The sequence below is a fragment of the Pygocentrus nattereri genome, chromosome 8 (genome assembly GCF_015220715.1).
Source record: "Pygocentrus nattereri isolate fPygNat1 chromosome 8, fPygNat1.pri, whole genome shotgun sequence".
NCBI lineage: Eukaryota > Metazoa > Chordata > Actinopteri > Characiformes > Serrasalmidae > Pygocentrus > Pygocentrus nattereri.
This window is the reverse complement of record NC_051218.1, coordinates 15,925,011-15,945,215: the sequence shown is the minus strand read 5'-3', so window position 1 is coordinate 15,945,215 and position 20,205 is coordinate 15,925,011.

The following is a 20,205-nucleotide window of genomic DNA, read 5'->3' as shown; positions in this document are numbered from 1 at the left end:
CTCCCAAGCATTACATATTCAAACATGGTAAATCAGATTGTCCCTAACTAATTTTTCAGACTTCCACACTGTTCTGTCTCATAAAATGCCAGAACTGAGAATGGAATTACAGATAACATTCTCCACAGGTTAGCTCACAAAGCCTACAGACTGTTTCTCAATTAACTTCTAATTGATTGTGATAAGAGAGAATATTGCACAGTTTGAGCACAGGCCCAGGTAATTTATTTAGGTAGGTTTCAGAAAAATCCGGCTCTTTATTGTTCAAGTGGAGATTGACTTGGCAGAAGACCCAATGCAGTACACATCTTCTTTATGAAGCACTGGAGTAATAAGTTTTGAATCAATCTAATAGAACTCTCAATGTTGTGCCACTGTTTCGACAGGGCAATTGGCTTATTTTTAAAACCTGGTGTGGAATGAAGGGAAAAATTCAATCAAACAATCATAAAATTGCTGCTACGGTTATTTAATAACTACTCATCCTACAGTATAGAGTTTGATTGTGGGCCTTTTTGAGTGATTGATTTCTGAATGCTTGTGGTACCACTGATTATGATACCTGGAAATATTGATTTCATGCCTTATAACCTCAGAACAATGGACTGGCCACCCCAGAGTCAAGGCTTCAACATCACTGAATGTGGTTGGGATGACTTAAATAATGAGAAGCAGAAAATGCAACCAACTTCTAAGACTGAATTTTAGAGGTGTGGATTTCTTTGAAAAACTGAAAGCAAGACTTTTGAAAAGAATGGAAACTGTAATAAAGGCAAAGGTGGACACACTAAATACTGAAAATACATGTTTTCTGTTTTTCCTTGAAAAATGAATGGCCATTTTGCCTAGAAAGTAAATAAATGAAAGGTGGTCTCTTTACAGTACTGTATGTTGAGCAATTAACAGTTCAGTGGATTTAGAATTCCATTTAGGCTGAAAAGAATTATTATAATAAACTCACAGTATTTATACATTTATTATGGTCATTTAAAATGTACAGGGTTTAAAACTAAACATATCCTTTTCTTCAAGCTTTGCAACATCTTTTTTACTGACTAACAACTAAAGGCTTGTGGGTAGATCCCTTGTAAACTCTGTACTGGAGGTTTTAGCTCCATGCCATCTGAACGCTGCTGCTATGCCTTTCAGTGAGGCGTGTAACTCTTGGGTGCTCTGAACATTTAGCCCTTGTCACTGTGTTTCTTGTTGTACAGGCCCCAGGCCATTCATATAAATAAAAATGATTTTGTACTAACCTGTTGGGAAGATGTCATGATGGAGCATGTGGTCAGTACGATAGACATGTACCTGTGTTACATTCTGACCTCTCTATTTTGTGAAGGAGATGTTTGCTTGTTCACTTACAAATGGCTCTATTTATATGACACAAACTCTATTTAGGCCCTCAGGGAGAATTGTTCCTGCTCTAGTGCACCTGATTGAACTCATCAGCTAATTATCAGACCATCTGGGAGATGAATGAAGTGTCTTAAAGCAGGTCAGGATCAGAGTTGGAGAGTCAGAACACAGCTGTACCATTGGGTTTTGTGGAGGTGCATAGAATGTCTTTAAAATGGGGAAGCGCAAATGTTATTGTTGGTTCATGCTGAGAACACAAAAACGGTCACCCTTGCACTACAACATACAAGGGTAATAGCCAGTTTCAAATCCAAAATCATACAGTAGGGCCAGATCATACAAATGTCAGTGGACATACACCTTAAAGATACACAGTGAGGGAAAACAAGTATTCAGACACTTTTGTTTTTATTATTCATTATACACTATATAGACAAAAGTATTGGGACACACCTCTTAATCATTGAATTCAGGTGTTTAATTCAATCCCAGTGCCACAGGTGTATAAAATTAAACATCTAGCCATGCAGTCTGCTTTTACAAACATTTGTTAAAGAATCAGACATTCTAAAGAGCTCACTGAATTTGAGCATGGTACTGTAATAGGATGCAACAGTTGCAACAAGTCAGTTCATGAAATTTATTTCCTTCTAGATATTCCACGATCAACTGTAAGCGTTGCAGTTGCAGCTCAATAGCAGACCACATAAAGTTACAGAGCGGAGTTGCTGAGTGCTGAGGTGTATAGTGCATAAAACACTCTCTCAACTCAGTAACTGCAGAGTTCCAAACCTCCTCCGGCATTAACATCAGTGCAAAAACTTTGCCAGGAGCTGCATGGCATGAGTTTACATGGCTGAGCAGCCACATGCAAGTATTAAATCACCAAGCACAATGCCAAGCATCAGATGAAGCGGTGTAAAGCACGCTGCCACTGGACTCTGGATTCTCTGGAGTGATGGTTCACTAGCTGGCAGTCTGATGGACGAGTCTCGGTGTGGCGAATGCTAGGAGAATGTTGCCTGACTGCACTGTGGCACCTGTGAAGTTTGGAAGAGGGGGGGGGTCTTGCTATGGGGTAGTTCCAGTGAAGGGAAATCATAGTATTTCAGCATACCAGAACATTTTCTATGCTTCCAACTTTGTGGGAACAGTTTGGGGAAGGCTCTTTTCGGTTCCAGCACGACTGAGCCCCAGTGCACAAAGCAAACTCTATAAAGGCATGGCTGGGCAAGTTTGGTGTGGAAGAACTTAACTGGTCCTCACAGAGCCCTCACTTCAACCCCATCAAACAGGGTCTGACCTCACAAATGCTCTTCTGGATGAATGGGCAAAAATTCCCTCAGACACAGTCCAAAATCTTGTAGAAAGCTTTCCAGAAGAGTTGAAGATTATAGTTATATAAGATTATAGTTATAGCTGCAAAGGGGTGACCAACTCCATATTAATGCCTATGGATTTATAATGGGATGTCATAAAAGCTCCTGTAGATGTAATGTGTAGTGTCCCAGTACTTTTGGCCATATAGTGTACTTCTAGTGCCCACTTGTTTTGTGACTTTGCCCCTGAATGTTTCCACCTGTTTTCCGCCTGTTCCTCATCATTCCCTTGTTATATAAGCCCGTGTTTGCCCTGGTCTTTGTTGGTCTTTGTTTGATTATGCTGGATGTTTGTTTGCATTGGATGTATGTTTGATTTGTACATTTGTTGGATGTATCATTTGCTATTTGTTCTCTGTGTTTAGCCTGTGTTCTTCTGTCATGTTTGCACCCCGACCGTGTTGGCTAAAGGAACCTGGATTGTTCCGACGATGACCCACACATAAAGTCTTTTGACTTTGCACTTATAAATATAAACAAAAAGGTTTGTATTTATAAGCATAAATGAAGAAATAAAAAAAAATTAATTCATAGAGAAAAAGTATTAAGACGATATTAAAATATACATATATGTAAAGGTTAGAAGCCCTGCGATGGACTGGCCACTTGTCCAGGGTCTATGCTACCTTCCAACCGATGACTGCTGATGTGACTACTGAACCGATGTGTGTGTGTGTATGTGTGTGTGTGTGTGTGTGTGTGTGTGTGTGTGTGTGTGTGTGTGTGTGTGTGTGTAAAGGTTAGAAATTAAAATAATTTAAGTTTGATGTGTTAATATGCCAAAAAAGTTGTGCAAACTGCATCAGGTGCCATTATTAAAGATGTCACTGGTTGAAAAGATTTCATGCAAGTAGCAATCATGCTGGAAGTGCAGAAACTCCCTAAAGTTTTCAAGGACAGCAAAACTAAACAACATCCTTATCAGTACAGTTGGTTTCTACACTCTCAGAAAAAAAGTATGACAATGTCACTGGAGCAGTACCCCTTTTGGCACTGTGGTGGTTCCCTCAGGGGAATGTATTTGTATCATTATCCACTGAAATTATATTATCTAAATTTTATTGATTCCACACACCCTGTCTTGTCCCGAGGCTTTTTAATTTAATGTTCTGATTAAAATCATTTGGTTATGAAAAGGTACAAATATCTACTTTTCCACTAGGAAAAACTAAGGTACACCAGTGGACCTTAAAACCACTGTTATACCTTTGAGAGTACACTTACATTGTTTGTACCTTGATAAATGAATCATGTAGCTGCATAGTCCATTTATTTCTGACAGTGTACAAGTGGAAAAATCATGAAACCACAACTAATTATCCTCAGACAGGGGTGGCATGCCAGATTTCAATAATGATTTCGATAAAGAATAATGATAAGGAAGGTAAGAGAGAAGTCAGCAGTCACTTAAAAAGAGCAACAGAAACAGAAACAGAAACAGAAACTGGATGCAGACAATTACTAAGTAGTTATTCATAATGTTTATGAATTGATAGCATGCATTTAAATAGACACTTAGTACTTTATTAGTTTAATAATATGCTACATACTGTTTATTATTTACAATCTATGAGTTCAAAATACAATATAATGATTAAAACCTTATTAATGATTCTGTTTCTATTATTCTAAAATGACTATTAAGTACTATTAAGTCACTAAGTAAACAATCAATAGAGCAGTAGCATTGTAATATCCAACAAATACATAAATATAAAGAATTATTATGAAACTATACACAGCAGCTTAATTATATTATCTACAGTTATCTTCTTCACTATTGTTTTTTGAGAAAACTACTGTTTTTTGGCAAAATGAATCAAAATGTTGAAATGCTTAAACGTTACTGTACAGAATCTATCCATCCATCCATTTTCTAAGCCGCTTCTCTGTCAGGGTCGCGGGGGGTTGCTGGAGCCTATCCCAGTCTTCGGGCGGAAGGCAGGACACACCCTGGACAGGTCGCCAGCCCATCGCAGGGCAGACAGACAGACACAGACAGACAGTCACTCACACCTAGGGGCAATTTAGCATGTCCAATTGGCCTGACTGCATGTCTTTGGACTGTGGGAGGAAACCAGAGAACCCAGAGGAAACCCATGCAGACACAGAGAGGACCCCGGTCACCCGGCAGGGGAATCGAACCCAAGCCCTCCTTGCTGTGAGGCGACACCGTGCTGCCCCTTGTACAGAATCTAATAAGGTCTAATTCACTAGATCTAATGAAATGAACTAATTTTTGGCTCTGTAATTTCCCATTCTTCATAACTGTGTCCATGAATAAAGCTTATACAAAACATTTAAGGAGGCATCATTTACACCTAATCGTTTAATGTGTCTTGAGTATCAGGATTATATCCAGATTTGAGATTATCCACATAAAAAGGCAAGTGTAAATGCACACAAGACGAAATAAAACACCTGTAAATCTAATCGCTAGCTAAATATTTATACAAGTTTAAATGCATTCATCTCTCCAAACCACATCGGACAAACAAAACCACTCCCAAAACAGAGGCATCATCATCATCAGTTTCTCCTCTAGTTTATTTCATTAGCTTTAGCAGCCTGAGCTCAAATAAAGTAGCGGTTTGATTAATCTCTCCTTCGCCTTATCATTATTCAATGTCTTACATGAATAACTGAGATGACTAATACAGGAAGCTGATTATTCTACACAGTTATCTTTGAGTAAGCACTGATGTAAAGACGATGTAAGGAGATGAATAACACTATGCAAATTGTGCTTTTCAACGCGACAACCACCTTTCTAAATAGAACAGGAACAACAAAACAGCACAGGTGATTGGATTTAGTATATGAGTTGATTTGCATATTGCAGATTTCATTGGTGTAAAAGTAGAGGAGGCAGTGGATAGGGCAAGATGGAGGCAGATGATCCGCTGTGGTGACCCCAAAAGGGAGCAGGCGAAAGAAGAAGAAGATAAATGTCAGATTTCAATCTGCCTACCCAGAGACCAGCTGACTACCATATGTAAAATTCTTGTGCTTATTTAAAAAAGTTCAATGTTTTATAGTGATGGACATTCATAAGATTTAAGCTTGTGAAGGTGGCTAAGATTTCGTAAAAAGGTGTAGCTGTGATTTTGCCACTGAAAGAAAGCATATCGATATAAAGAATATAGATATAGATATTGTGTGTGTGTGTGTGTGTGTGTGTGTGTGTGTGTGTGTGTGTGTGTGTGCACATGTGATAATGTGGATTAGATCTGATTTGACAGTGTTGGTTCAGGGTGGGCACGATCAAATCAGTGATAGCGTCATCACTGTGTGACAAGGTGTGGATGGGTTTGTCTGCGAAGATCATTTTCATACTCTCTCTCTCTCTCTCTCTCTCTCTCTCTCTCTCATTTGCCTGCTCTCTCACTCTCGCTCTCCCCACCCTCCATACACACATACACATACACACACTGTTTAGACTCTTCCCCCTCTGGGCGAAGCTCTTGATCTCCATGCTCATGCTGTAAGACTCCTGCAGTTGAGGATTTGGTGTTTTTAGAGCATCACATTCTGATGCAGCTCCATTCAGACATGCTAGCCTTTCCTCGGGGGTATCTAATCATGTCGCATTCTTCTTCCATTCGTAGCACTCAGACAGAAATATGCCTTGAATAGAGCTGTTTTTCAGGTGATGCTTAACATGGTGTCCTTTTGCATTAAATCCACCAAAGGCTCTAACAAAGATGAATGACCCCTCTACAACAGGATCAAACCCAAAAAACATTTTTTCCGGCATCTTTGCTTTGAAACTTTGTAGAAGTACATCGAAGTTAACTTTGACACTGACTCTTTTAGATTCAACACTCATATTTTAATCCTCTCTGCAAAGAGCTTTTTAGATATTGCGGGAAATTAATGATCATGGTGGGTCGTCCTACTAGGAGAAAATCTCTGTGTAGAAGAAGAATACAGACAGACATTTTAATCATCTGTCTTCACTTATCTTATCTTTCCTCATGATCTTTTTCCTCCCACAGTCCTTTAAGCTCTGCACTATGTCCATTTTCTTAAAGTCTTTTTTAGTGTTTCAAATGTAAATGCCCACTTACAGTGTTCATGCTGATCAGATGATTATATAATTTTTTCTTATATAAAAAGTTGGATTTGAGATATGTTTATATGCAAAAGCTGATGGTGCTGGGAGATATGAAGTGAAAGTAGACTTGAGTGTTTTAATCTTCTGCATTTTAATAATCCCATTAATGCCTTTGGATTCCTGTTTTACAGCACAGACAGGCTATTGTCCTCTCAGTCAAGGCTGCTTCTTGGTGTAAGCTGTATAAGTAGATAGGCACAGATCATAAAGTTTAGGTCCTCAGGCACAAATGCTTGGTGGACTACCTTTTTTGCTGGTAAGGGCTTTTTAATGATATCACAGCAGACTACATGAGGGCTGCGCAGCATCATAATAGCATAGTAACTAACTGTGTCCCTGTGTAGTCAGGGTTTTTTGTGTAATCTTAGGGACTGAGATTATAATTATTGCAAACAGGTTATACTGTGCAGTATTGAAAGACTGTGGCCTTATTAAAACTGTTATTTTGTTTCTATCTGTCTTGTCCAGAAGGCAGTGTGTTGACTTAGCCTGGTTGCAAGATAATAGCAAGTTGCAAGGCAATATATGCTAGCTATATGCTATGTCCTACTATGGCATGACATGACGTTATAGCCTATTGTTGATAGAAGGGCACTCATCATTCTACACATGCTAACTCTCAACAGGTGGCAGAAAAAAACAAAACAGTAGCAAAATTATATACACACCAACAAGTATAAAGTCATCCATCAATGCTACCCTTCAATGCGTCCACTCAAGATGAAAAAAAAAAAACACTGGAAAACTAAAAAAAAACATCAACTGTCAAGCATCCTAAGCTACATCATACTTCTACCTCAGGCATGACAAATGTCTATGAATTATTTATCTTACAATTGATGATTTTTTGCACATAGGTGGACAGTTTGCAGACTACAATCAACAACAACGCAGCAACAAGCGCTGACTTCTGTGTGTGTGTGCGTGTGTGTGTGTGTGTTGGTGTGTGTGTGTGTGTGTGTGTGTGTATGTGTATGTGTGTGTCTGCTTGGTGTGGAAATGGGATTCCTCTATTCTGACAGGATCCATCTCACTTTATATGCCCCCCAAGCACATCTTTTGAATAAAGCTTCAATTTCATATAGAAATCCTAGCTCACTGCTAAACACAAAAACTGAAAAGTGATGTTGGATAGTGGAACAGTAGCTAAGTAGTGATTGGAGAAGAAAACAAAGCAGGGTGTTAGATCATTAGATCTTTTTGTTTTATCTGTGACACTAGTAAGGTTCCACAGTGAGCCAAGGAAATTGGCGAAATCTGTTGCAAACAAAGATACACCCTTTCTAAAACCTGCCAACAAAATCCTCTAGTCTGTGCACTTAATGTTCAGAGTAATCAATAGCTCAAGAAAAAAAGCTATCTAGCAAAACACTATCATTAGCTTACGTGTAGCAATATTTATATTTCAACTCTTTAATGACCTCATAATTCAGAGGATCCAGTGAAATTTGAGAATAATAAGCATATGACAAAACAAAGAGGCAATTTTTGAAAACTCAATTCATTCTTCTCATAGAGAAAAAACTTAAATGAGCATAAAAGCATGGTCTTTGTCTTTGAGGCCAGAGAAAGGATGCATCAGCGGTTACATGTGTCAGTTAGGCTCCATGTATATATTGTTGCCTCTCACCTTGTTATATCACTTTATAACACATTCTGATGTAAATAAAATGAGTAATAAATAATTTTATGAGGCAAGAAATTTGCACGATGTCATTGCTTACACTTATACATGATGCTTAAAACATTCCCACTTCCCTAATATGCACTGCATTTAAATACACATTTATTGTATTTAAACCTGTTTAATTTACTATGTATTGTTAGTTTATTACATATAGTTAAATACTGTATATAACTGTATGAAAATGTTTTGTTCATCAAAATGATTGATCTCTACATTCTTTTTTAAATAATAGGATGGTCCCACAAATGTTGCTCTCAGTGCTTGATTGTTGCAGTCCCAATGGGAAGACATCCACAAAAATGAAGACTTCCTCCTTTGGTCTTGAGTAATGACGGTGGATTATGGCTGACCACCTTCAAAGGCCTTCGATTTTCTTCTCAATTTAGTTTGATTTGCATCCGTCAGCTTTCGCTGACAACCCTGACCCTAGAGGAAATGAAGAAGCGCTCAGACGTCCATCACACCAGTGAGCACACACCGCTGCCTTCTTCCCTCATCTTTGCCAGGCTTTCGTTTCTCTGGTTGGCTGCAAAAGCAGAAATCGAGCCATGGCAGAGCTCTTTGAGGCTATTTGATGCATCTTCATTCATCAGCACTCATTATTGGGCCTAACAGCTGGTGACACAGGAATGCAGCGACATGGCAACAGATCTCTTCATCCGCTCCCATCTGTTCCAGGCCATTAGCTCGGGAGATGGGCCTGGGCCTCCAGTAAATGCCTTCCAGAACGTACTAATCCCACCCAGCTCTCTTCAACTCCCTCCAATGTGCCTTTCCAGCCCCATGATGACAGACACAACATGGCCACCTCCAAGATCCAAATTCCGACCCATTGAGGCAGAGAGAGTGTGGACTTTAAAATGGCCATGAAAAGAGATATTATAATGATAATAAACCCAAAGAAAAGATGAAAGTGATGAAAAATACCTGTAATTATACAGTAATTCTTAGAAGAACATGCCTCTGATGTAATAGTACTGACTCAGGTCCCAAATCTCGCCTATTCTATTTTCAGAAACTATTGTAGATACAATACAGAGCACACACTGTATATTTAAGGCCGAGGAGGACAAGTTACCAGCTCTTTTACAGCTTTCTTTAAATGGTGCAGAAAAATAAGCAATTATTTTGTTGTCTCCCATAAAAGGCAAAACTTCTGTTTATGCTGAGAATTGGTTTGGCATTTTCAATAGTCTGTTAATGTTAATGGCTCCATTAACTCATCAGATCTGGTCACCCCTCACTAATTTATTCATGAGCACGCCAGGAACACAGCCTTTGAAAAGCGCAATTGACCTTTAGATTGGCTTTTTGTAGTGGAGCACAAAAGGAAACCTGCACCAGGAGGCCGCAGCTAGAGTCATTACATGCTTTAACACATTGACTACCACGATAACCAGCATCTACAGCATACTGTACCATTCACTGAATGTTCAAGCACCAGATACTATTTCAGCTCAGTCAAAATCAACTGTATGATGTTTCCAAAGTGAGGCTTAATTAAAAAATGTGAGGAAAGAGTATTTTAAGTATTTCAACTAAAACTTTTAGAAAACTTCAGTTTCTGTGTAGAGCTTTTTTATTAAATAAACTCTGCTGTAGTTGCAATGAGAATTCAGACACTGAGGTGTCAAAAAAGGTTTTTGAAGTGATGCCACAGAAGAATCAGTTTTGTTTCTTCAAAGAGCCTTTCACTTGAGCGGTTTCAGTAGTTTTAGGAAACCAACTACTGAAAGGTTACAAGGGGACAAAAAGTGGTTCTTAAGTGACATCACTCCAAAGATCTTTTCTGGCATCTTTACTTTTAAGAGTGAAGTTGATTTTTAGCAATAAATTGTCCTTTCTTCTTAAATCTTGAATTATTTTAATGAAGCATGAATGCTTTTTTTCTGAGGAAAGAATAGTATTATACTATTCTACATACATCTGGGTTTTCCCAAAGCTTTTACAACAGTTTTTAGAAGAAGCTCCATATTCACAGATGTAGATTTAGGTGGGGGGGGGGGGTGGTGATGCAGAGCAGTTATGTTACTTCCCGTGTTTGGAGGACAGTGAACTGTTAATAAAGGAAACAGTTACAACACTGTCATGATGCTGGAGTATAATTGTGAATAGTTCTGGTAAGAAAAGGAGGTTGATGGTGCAACATGTCTCATATAGGATTTTAAATTAAAGTATTGTAAGCAAGAATGTGTCTGCATATTGAAAACATCTGCATATTTCTAGTGTAACATGTCCTTGGCGATATTATTTAGCATAAAACTCTAAACATATGATGGAACAGGTGGTATGAGCAGTGAAATGAAGTTGAAATATATTAGATGCCACTGTGAATATAGAAAGAAGATGCAATATTAGGCAAACTTTGCTTGGCTGAAGACACTGTAAGTATGCTTATTAATCAATTTGTTTATTTTGGTGTTTTTTCAAATAATGGTAATTTGTATTGCCTACTAATTTTACATAAAAACAGTGAACTCATTTACCGCCAGGCCAGCTCTTTTTATGTCCCTAGAAAAGAAACCCCAACAACCATGGCGCTTACTGAATTATTCATATTACTAGCATTAAAACATGCAAAGTACTAAGCCTAAAGCTTAGAAAGGGCACTGAGCTAAATTTGCGTGCTGCATGCATTTAAAGTAGTTATGGCTGGCTGCCTTAAAATGGTATGACCCAATGCGTACTAATGCATATTAATAAATAAGTCAAGTAATTAACAAATAACAAAATAAATTAAGAACAATGAGCTATAATGCATATTTGGTATATGTGTGCACAGGTGGGATTCAGTGCAATGTTCACAGCTTTATTTCTTTGATGTTTCATGAAAGGATTTGACTTTTTGACTTTGTGAAGGTGACATGTTTGATCACTCTACCAAAACTCAGCAGAGTAATTTAAAGTGCAGTTTAGCATTGAATAATTTCAGTGCAGTTTCTGAATCAGTTTGTTAGAGTTAAGGTCTGCTTTACATCAGTCATTGGATTAGCCAAAAACTCACTGTTCCTGCATGTTAATTTGAGGTCATTGCTTTAAAATCAGACACATTTTCTTAGTGGTTGTGATCTTAAGTGGTATGTAGTTTCTGTTGTCCAGCAAGTTCCATTTATTGCAAGAGATGGTGCGATGTCTCACCCAAAGCATTTCTATGCCCAATGATCCTGTGAATATTTATTTAATGTCACACCCACACACTTCTCACAGAATAGAGAATTCATATAATAAGAGTGCAAAAATGGCCTTCACACCTTTATTTAAGTATCACTGCAGTCATAGCCATGCTGGCACTGCTTTTAGGACTGAAAACAACCTTAAAGGTTCATGAAAAATGCACACAATTTTCTGATCTATGTTGTTGATCAGCCAAAACATGTTTGGACTTTGAAGTTTGCTTCTTTAGTTTCACACTTGTAGCAAAGAAGTAATTTAATAACACTTACACGTACACTTAAAACATCATGTTTGCCTCATACTATCACAAACAGACTTCCATGGTTTTTGACACTGTATGGCATACTACTATCTTTGACAATTGTATAGCTAGAAACAGCAGTGGAAACTATATTGAGGCCTGAACTCCTCAGGTCTGTATATTATATGTTTGTAGAGTCTTTTGATATGTACATTACTGTGCACAATATGAGTAATGTTTCTTCAGAATGTCCTGTCTTCTGTTTGGGTCTTCAGGCTCCTGAATGTCTGGTTCATGATTCCTCTGATTGTACCCATGTATCTTGTATCTGGTTGTCCTCTTCATCTTTTTAAAACGGTTGTTCTGAGAATATGTCCAAAATACAGTAGTTTCAGTTTGTTTATATGGGCTTTAAGTGAGAGGTTGATTTGATTGAGGATCCATTTATTTGTTTTCTTTGTGGTACAAGGTATTCTCATAAGTCTTTTAAAACACCAAAGTCCAAAGGCATCTATGTTTTTCCTGTCTCACCTGTTTATTGTCCAGCTTTGAAATCCAGAAACACAGAGAAATCCATAGCCTGACAATAATTGGACTGAGTAGGAAACAGCTATCTACCATTTCCACATCTCCTCAATCATTTACATTTTAGATATTCATTTACAGCATTTGGCAGATGATCTTATCCAGAGCAACTTACAATTTGATCATTTTACACAGGTTGGCAAAGGTAGTGTTAGGAGTCTTGCCCAAGGACTGTTATTGGTGTAGTGTAGGGTTCTTGTCCAGCTTGTCCTAGGACAAGGTTTTGGTCTTGTCTAGGCCATGCCTGGTATATCCCCACCGGGAGGCATCCAGGGACCATCTGGATCAGATGGATCAGTTCCCTCTTCACCACTACAGTCCATTACAATGATCACATTACTGCTGCCTCCTGTCCCAGCCTGTACCCAATCTCACGACCCCTCTTCCCATCACTTGTGCAAAAAACCCTGAGATACTTAAACTCCTCCACCTGGAGCAAGTCCTTTCCCCTTACTTGGAGTAGGCATGCCATCTTTTTCCAGGCTAGGACCATGGACCATGGAGGTGTTCCTCATCCACTCCTGGTGCCTTGCCACTGAATAACTTGCCAAATACCTCAGTGACCTCCACTTGGGAAATAGAGCTTGACATGCCAGAAGCCTCTGGCCTGACTGCCATGGTGCTGGAGATGTTATTGCCTATCCTGACTAACTGAGGTCTTTCAGTCAGGAAATCCAGGACCCAGTTACAGAGGGAGGCAGTCAAGCTCAGTAGCCTCATTTTTCCAATCAGCAACTGAGGGATGATGGTGTTGAATGCTGAACTGAAGTCTATGACCAGCATTCTGACGTATGTGTCTTTATTGTCCTGGTGGATGAGAGCCAGGTGGAGTGTGATGGACATGGCATTGTCTTTTGAGCGGTTGGGGCGAGATGCAAATTGTAGTGGGTCCAGTGAAAGAGAAAGCTGGTCTTTAATGTGCCTAATGACAAGCCTCTCGGAGCACTTCATGATGATGGGAATGAGTGCAATGGGACGGTAATCATTGAGGCAGGACACTGGAGACTTCTTCGGCACAGGGATGATGATGGTGGAGTTAAAGCACGTTGCAATGATTGCAGTGCTCATATGTTTGAGATGTTCAATATGTCTGTGAGATATCAGCCAGCTGTTTGGCGTATTCTCTGAGCACTCTGCCCAGTATGCTGTTGGATCCTGGTGCTTTTCGTGGGTTGACTCTGTGTAGAGTTCACCGCACATCAGCAGTGGACAGACACAGTACCTGTTCACTTGGAATAAGTGTAGTTTTCCTCGCTGTTGTGCCGTTCCGTGCTTCAAACTGAGCACAGAATTTATTATTCGTGTCTGGAAGGAAGGCATCACTGTCACAAGCATGTGGAGGTGACTTGTAGTTGGTGATGGCCTGGATGCCCTGCCACATGCGCTGTGTGTCAGCAGTGTTTTGAAAATTATTGTGCATTTTCTTTGAGTAGGCACAGTTAGCCTCTTTGATGGCCCAGGAAAGCTTGGCTTTTGCTATCTTGAGGCTTGCTTTGTCCCTTGAATTAAAAGCCTTGTCACATGTTCTCAGCAACATGCGCACCTCTGCAGTCATCCATGGTTTCTGGTTGGGGTGAGTTGTGACGAGTTTGGAGACAGTAACATCATCAATGCACTTACTGATGTAGCCAGACACTGATTCTGTATACTCCTCCAGGTTGATGGAGTCACCTGAGGTTGCTGCTTCTCTGAACCCAGTCCTCCCAGTTAGTGTGCTCAAAACAGTCCTGAAGAGCACAGATAGCTCCTGACGGCCAGGTTCTCACTTGCTTCTGGTCTGGTTTGGCATGTCTGATAAGTGGTCTGTATGCTGGAATGAGCATCATAGAGATGTGGTCTGAGTAGCCATATTGGCTCATTTAGTGTGGCATTAGCATTAGCACTGGGAGCTATATACACCGCAACTATGCACAGCATACTTAGCTCTCTTGGTAAATAAAATGGCCTGGCTCTGACAATTGCAAACTCCACCAGTGGTGAGCAGTGACTAGAGACTATCACTGTGTTATTACACCATTCAGTGATTATGTAAACACACAGTTCCCCTCCTCGAGTCTTACCGCACAGTTCAGCATCTCTGTCCACATGGAAGAACAACAAGCCATTGAGCTGAATGGCTAAGTCCGAAGTGGAGCTCGTCATTCATGTCTCTGTAAAAACGAAAACACAGCAGTCTCTGAACCCACGCTGGGAAGCCCGCTGAATCCAGAGGTAGTCTAGTTTATTCTCCAAGGAACAAATGTTTGAGAGATGAAGCGATGGAACAGCTGGTCATCTGGGGTTAGTCATTAGACTAGCATGCACCCCAGCTTGTTTGCTTTGCTTCCGTCTTCTCGCACATCATTTTTGGCCAGCAGGCTCACGCAATGCCATGAATTGTAGCAGGCCTAGCTCGTGCAGCTCTTCTTGCAGTTCATTTGGAAGCAGAGATTGTGGCTGAATTCTCAGCAGTAGCAGGCTCTGGTGTAGGTAGGCCCTGGTGCTGGTTGAAGCAGTCATGATATTTAGTTTTGGTCAGGTTACACGACAGATAGTAAACAAAAAATAGCAAAAAAGCACTGTTTTGCTGTTCCCAAAGTGGCCACTGCAGCTACTCGCTGCGTCGCCATAACCAGACACCAGACATTAGTTTTTCCACCCCTCCTGAATACAGTTTGGGCAAAGCCACCTAGACTGCTCCTGAGTCAGCAGACAATTGTGCAGAATCTCCTCAAGGCCGACCAAAAGTATTTTTTCCATGGCTTCATCAAACTCCTCCCACGCCCTGGATTTTGCTTCCACACTGGTACTGCTGCCACCTTTTTTGCCTGTCAGTACCTATCTGCTGAGTCAGGAGTCCATAGAGCCATATAGTCCCTAAAGGCCTCTTTCTTCAGCTTGACAGTCTCCCTCACCACTGGTGTCCACCAGGGGGTTCTTGGGTTACAGGCTCCCACAAGCTTTTGGCTACAGCTAAGCCTGGCAGCTTCCACAATGGAGGTTTTGAACAAGGTCCATTCAGACTCCATGTCCCCTACCTCCTCCAGGACATGAGAGAAGCTCTCCCTGAGGTGGGAGTTAAAATCATTCAGAACAGGTGCCTCCAACAGTCATTCCCAGTATGCCCTCACTATTTGCTTGGGCCTACTGTGTCTGACCATCAGTCTTTTTTGCCATCTGATCCAGCTCACCACTAGATGGTGATCAGTTGACAGCTCAGTACCTCTCTTCACCTGAGTGTCCAGAACATATGATCCCAAGTCAGATGAAACGACAACAAAGTCGATCATTGACCTTTGACCCACAGAGCTCTGGTACCATTTACACTTATGAGCATCCTTGTGTGTGAACTTGGTATTCGTTATGGACAATCCATACCTGGCACAGAAGGCCAATAACAATTCACCATTCGAGTTTAGATCGGGCTGTTCTTCCCAATCATGCCTCTCCAGGTCTCCCAGTCATTGCAAACATGAGCATTGAAGTCTCCCAGTAAGACTATGGAGTCTGTAGGCCACAACCCCACCCATTAACTCCAAGAAGGCCTAATACTCCAACCTGTGAGGCCTGTAATCCAGGCCTCGAATGCACTGAATTTTTTTAACAATGCATGCAAAAATGCAACCCACTTCTGACACTGAATGTTGGAGATGGGGAAAAATATAAGACTTCTTCTGTTTTCTTTGTGATTCTGAAAAATGAATAATGGGTACTGTTGTGACTAGACAATAAATGGTATTCAGGGCTTTCCTCGTTGGCTGGCTTCAGCGTTGATGGGCTGCTAACTCACTCGCCATAGCAGCACTGTACTAGCTTCAATAGAAACAAAATGTTTCATTTAACAATTCTTCTTTTGGAAATACTTTGTTCTAGTTTGGTACTTTTGCTCTTCCACACATTAACTGAGACCTTACACATCTCCTCTTTCATCTTCGGTTTGAGAAATGAGTAATAATTCACTCTTTTCATTAATCTCTTGGGAAATTTTCAGATTTACAAATACGTTACTGCACATTGTAAAGAGGTATCCTAGGCATAGTTGCAGTTGGTAGGCTATGAAGGACCAAATGAGTGAAACAGTTTGCTACAGCCCCACCCTGAGGTAGACCAGTGCTGCCTCCCTAGTTAGCTAAGAAATTTAAAGACAGAAGCTCACTGGTTGTGGGTGAAGTATTTAAGTAATAAGCTTTTGCTAAATTTATATTTGAGTGCCTATTTTTCCCCTAATAGACAGCATAACATCATAATAAGCTTATTTTCAGTGATCCGCCAGAATTTTGATTTTCTGTCCTGGAACCTCTAGATTTTCTGTCCTGGTACATCTAGGACACCCTGTATTTCACAACTTGAATGTAAAGTACACTTTTACTTGCAGTACTTCTATTTTGCTTTATTTTAATTCTATATATATATTTTTTTTTATTTCAAGACTCTCTCATTATAAAGTAAAATATGGGCTCTTACCCCACAATGATATTTTTAGAATACAACATAGTAGCCTTAGTAAGTAATATTTTAATTTAAAAAAAACTTTTCTTTATCATCATTTTTTTCAATTCATCACTGAGGAGAGCCATTAGCATGCATTGCTAATTACCATTGGACTGTTTGAGCAGGAGTGATTCAGGCCAAAAACATTTGAGCTTGGCATGAGTGTGGCAGGAACTAGGCTTCCAAACCCTCAGCTGTCATCTGGATGATGGCAAGTGCTCACCAGGCACAATCGGAAGGCATACAATCTGCACATCAAAGATAATATCATCAAAATTCATTCATTCATTAATTGACTTTTTAGGCAAACTCTGTAACCATTAAAACCCCAACCCTTTATTGATTTTCATCTCTTACACTCCGCTTGTCTCTATGATCATTATTGTCAAGCTGATCAGAATAATGCTAATTGTCCTTCAGGGCTTTGCAGAAGAGGAGAGCAAGTCAGAGCAATCTGTCCCCCTGTGTCACTGTCAGTGTCAGGCTTTCTAACAACATAAAATTTTCTGTTTGAAGAGAGACAAACTCTGTGACAAGTGGGTCAGAATAGAGCAGAATGAAAACAGCGTGACCTGAAGAGGTTGGAAATGTCACCAATGAAAAAATAGATGCATTGACAAAATAAATTCTTCAGGGGCTTTGATCAAATCTAAACCTACAAAACAATACCTACAAATGATTTTTATCATTATATTCTTAAGTACTGATAAACAGCTCATTCTTTCACCACTGTAGCATCTAGCACTAAAAACCATTTATATACTACCCTCCAAAATCACGGAACAACAATAAAAATAAAAAATACGGATGCATTGTTACCAAAACAAGTACCGAGAAGCGGCCCGATAGCATGCTCACATACTCGTACTCATAGAAATTCACAGATACCAACATTCCGATACCTGCTGTGACGTAAAGCAACAGCTACACTGCTACACTATTGAACAAATGCAGTGAGCGAGGCTCTGCTCTCACAGAAAAGAGTTACTGACTCCATCACAGTTGGACACAAATCTGTAGGCCATTTCAAACATTCCGCCTTGGCAGATGTTGTTTGAACTCACACATAAATACAATCACAACTGCTACCACAATACAGGTGAAGACATGCAGGTCAAGTTAACGACTGACCATTCAGTCTACAGTGGTTTAGCTCACACATTCACACTTAAGTGATAAGGAGTGTTGGTTTTGAACAAGATATAATAGGGTCATCCAATCAGAAAAGAGGTAATTTGCATATATGAGTCATAAAGGCACAGTAATATTAACAGCTTCACTGTTAAATATGGTTCTTCAAGGGTTCTTTAGTGAAGAGAATGGTTCTGTGTAGAACCATGATTTATATATAGAACCATTTCATGCTTAAATGGTTCTTGGCATGGTGAAACTGTTCTTCAGATTGATGGAGAATGTGTTGTTTATGGTTCTATATAGTTCCAAAATGGGTTCTTCTATTGGTATTATGTCAAGCTTGTAACAGTAAAAACGTTTTTGGTGCTATATAAAGAACCATTTTCAAATAGGTTCTACATAGAACCATATACAAGAAATTTTCCATCAATCTGAAGAACATTTCAGAAGGCAAACAACACTTTAATCATACAAATGGTTCTTTGAGTGTTCATGGTTCTATATAGGATCCATTGTATTTACTAAAGAACACTTGGAGAACCATCTTTTTGAGTGTTAAGAGGCATGTGGACACTTTAGGGTTTAAATGGTTAAAATCTTCTTTTGTCTACTTAAAGTTGTTGTTTGATGATGATATGTTCATTCTGCATTATTGGTAATACAATACTTGAACCATTCACTCTTTTATTAGAGTGTGTGTCCTGCAGTATGTGTTTGACCAAACAGTGAGACCATGTGAGCTTGAGTGCATTTCTTTCTCAGCATTGTTTGCCTACAAGCGGCCAGCGAGGTCAGAGGTACGTTTCTTCCAGGTGACCATCTGCTGACTAGCGATTCCAAAAAAAAGACACACAATTTTGCATACACACACACACACACACACACTACAGCCTGCATGGCCAGAAGCAGTCTGGCTCAGTGCGCAGCTCTGCACAGGTGACGGTGCAGGAAGTGGAAGGATACAACTGTTTTCTTCTCCAGCTCTATTTTAGCAGTAACTGATTGAGGCAGGGACCGTGAGACTACTTTATTCTGCTCCAGATCATGTGATGAATTGATGTGCACCCATACATTGTATTGATTGAAAGTTGCCTAAGGTATGTGCTAGACACACATATCCACACATATACACCCCGTAAGATGCACAGTGACAGGTGTGCATAATGTGTGACTGAATTAATGTAAATGATGGGATGGATTAAACACTGCTGTCCATCACACAAGCTACTGCTGAGCACCGTGGCTCCTGAGACAAATGGTCAATACAGCAAATGCCAGGTTAGTTTTACATTCAGGCCTACACAGAACCACCCTAGACATTGAAAATGAAAAACCAATGTAAAGTTTATCTCAAATACGCTGAATTAAATCTACTGTGAATACAATCACGTTGTCTCCCTAGGTTAGGATCATTCCTCTACAAGCCTATAACACCATTAAAACCAAAGCCTGGAAAATGTAAAATGCATAGCTAGGCCTAGATGCTGTAAAGGTAACGAGTTAACATGCCTTTGTTTGATCCTGCATAATGAATGTTGGCATTTAAAGGTCATATGCCATGTTCGAGGAGGTGCATATGCCATGCTTACCCATCCGTGTTGTGTTTTGATTATCACAGCACAGGCATAGCACCATGTCAATAAGACCTGCTGGCTGGAACTTCATTTTTAATGTGAGAACATCAACATTGCTGTCTGTAACTAATCTGGAAGTAATCCTTTTAGGCTCCCTGTTTGCTCTTTGATGTGTTAGTATCACCTCATAAAGCTGCTAAATAAGACAATCCCTTATTACGTACTTGTAGTAGTTATAATTTCAATCAGTGCAGGAGAAAAGCTTTGTGTTAAAGGAAACTCACTCTATTGTATACTCGCTTCAGATTCATTTGTGCTGGATGCCTTTGAAAATCAGCTTAAGATAATTTACATTTGTCAATATTATAAAAATATTTTTTCAGAAAAGTAATATTCTACGAGGTTAAAGGGGAATTCCACTGATTATTTGAACAGTTGTTCATAATTCGATCATTAAGAGGTAAACAAAGTCATTCAAAGTGGAA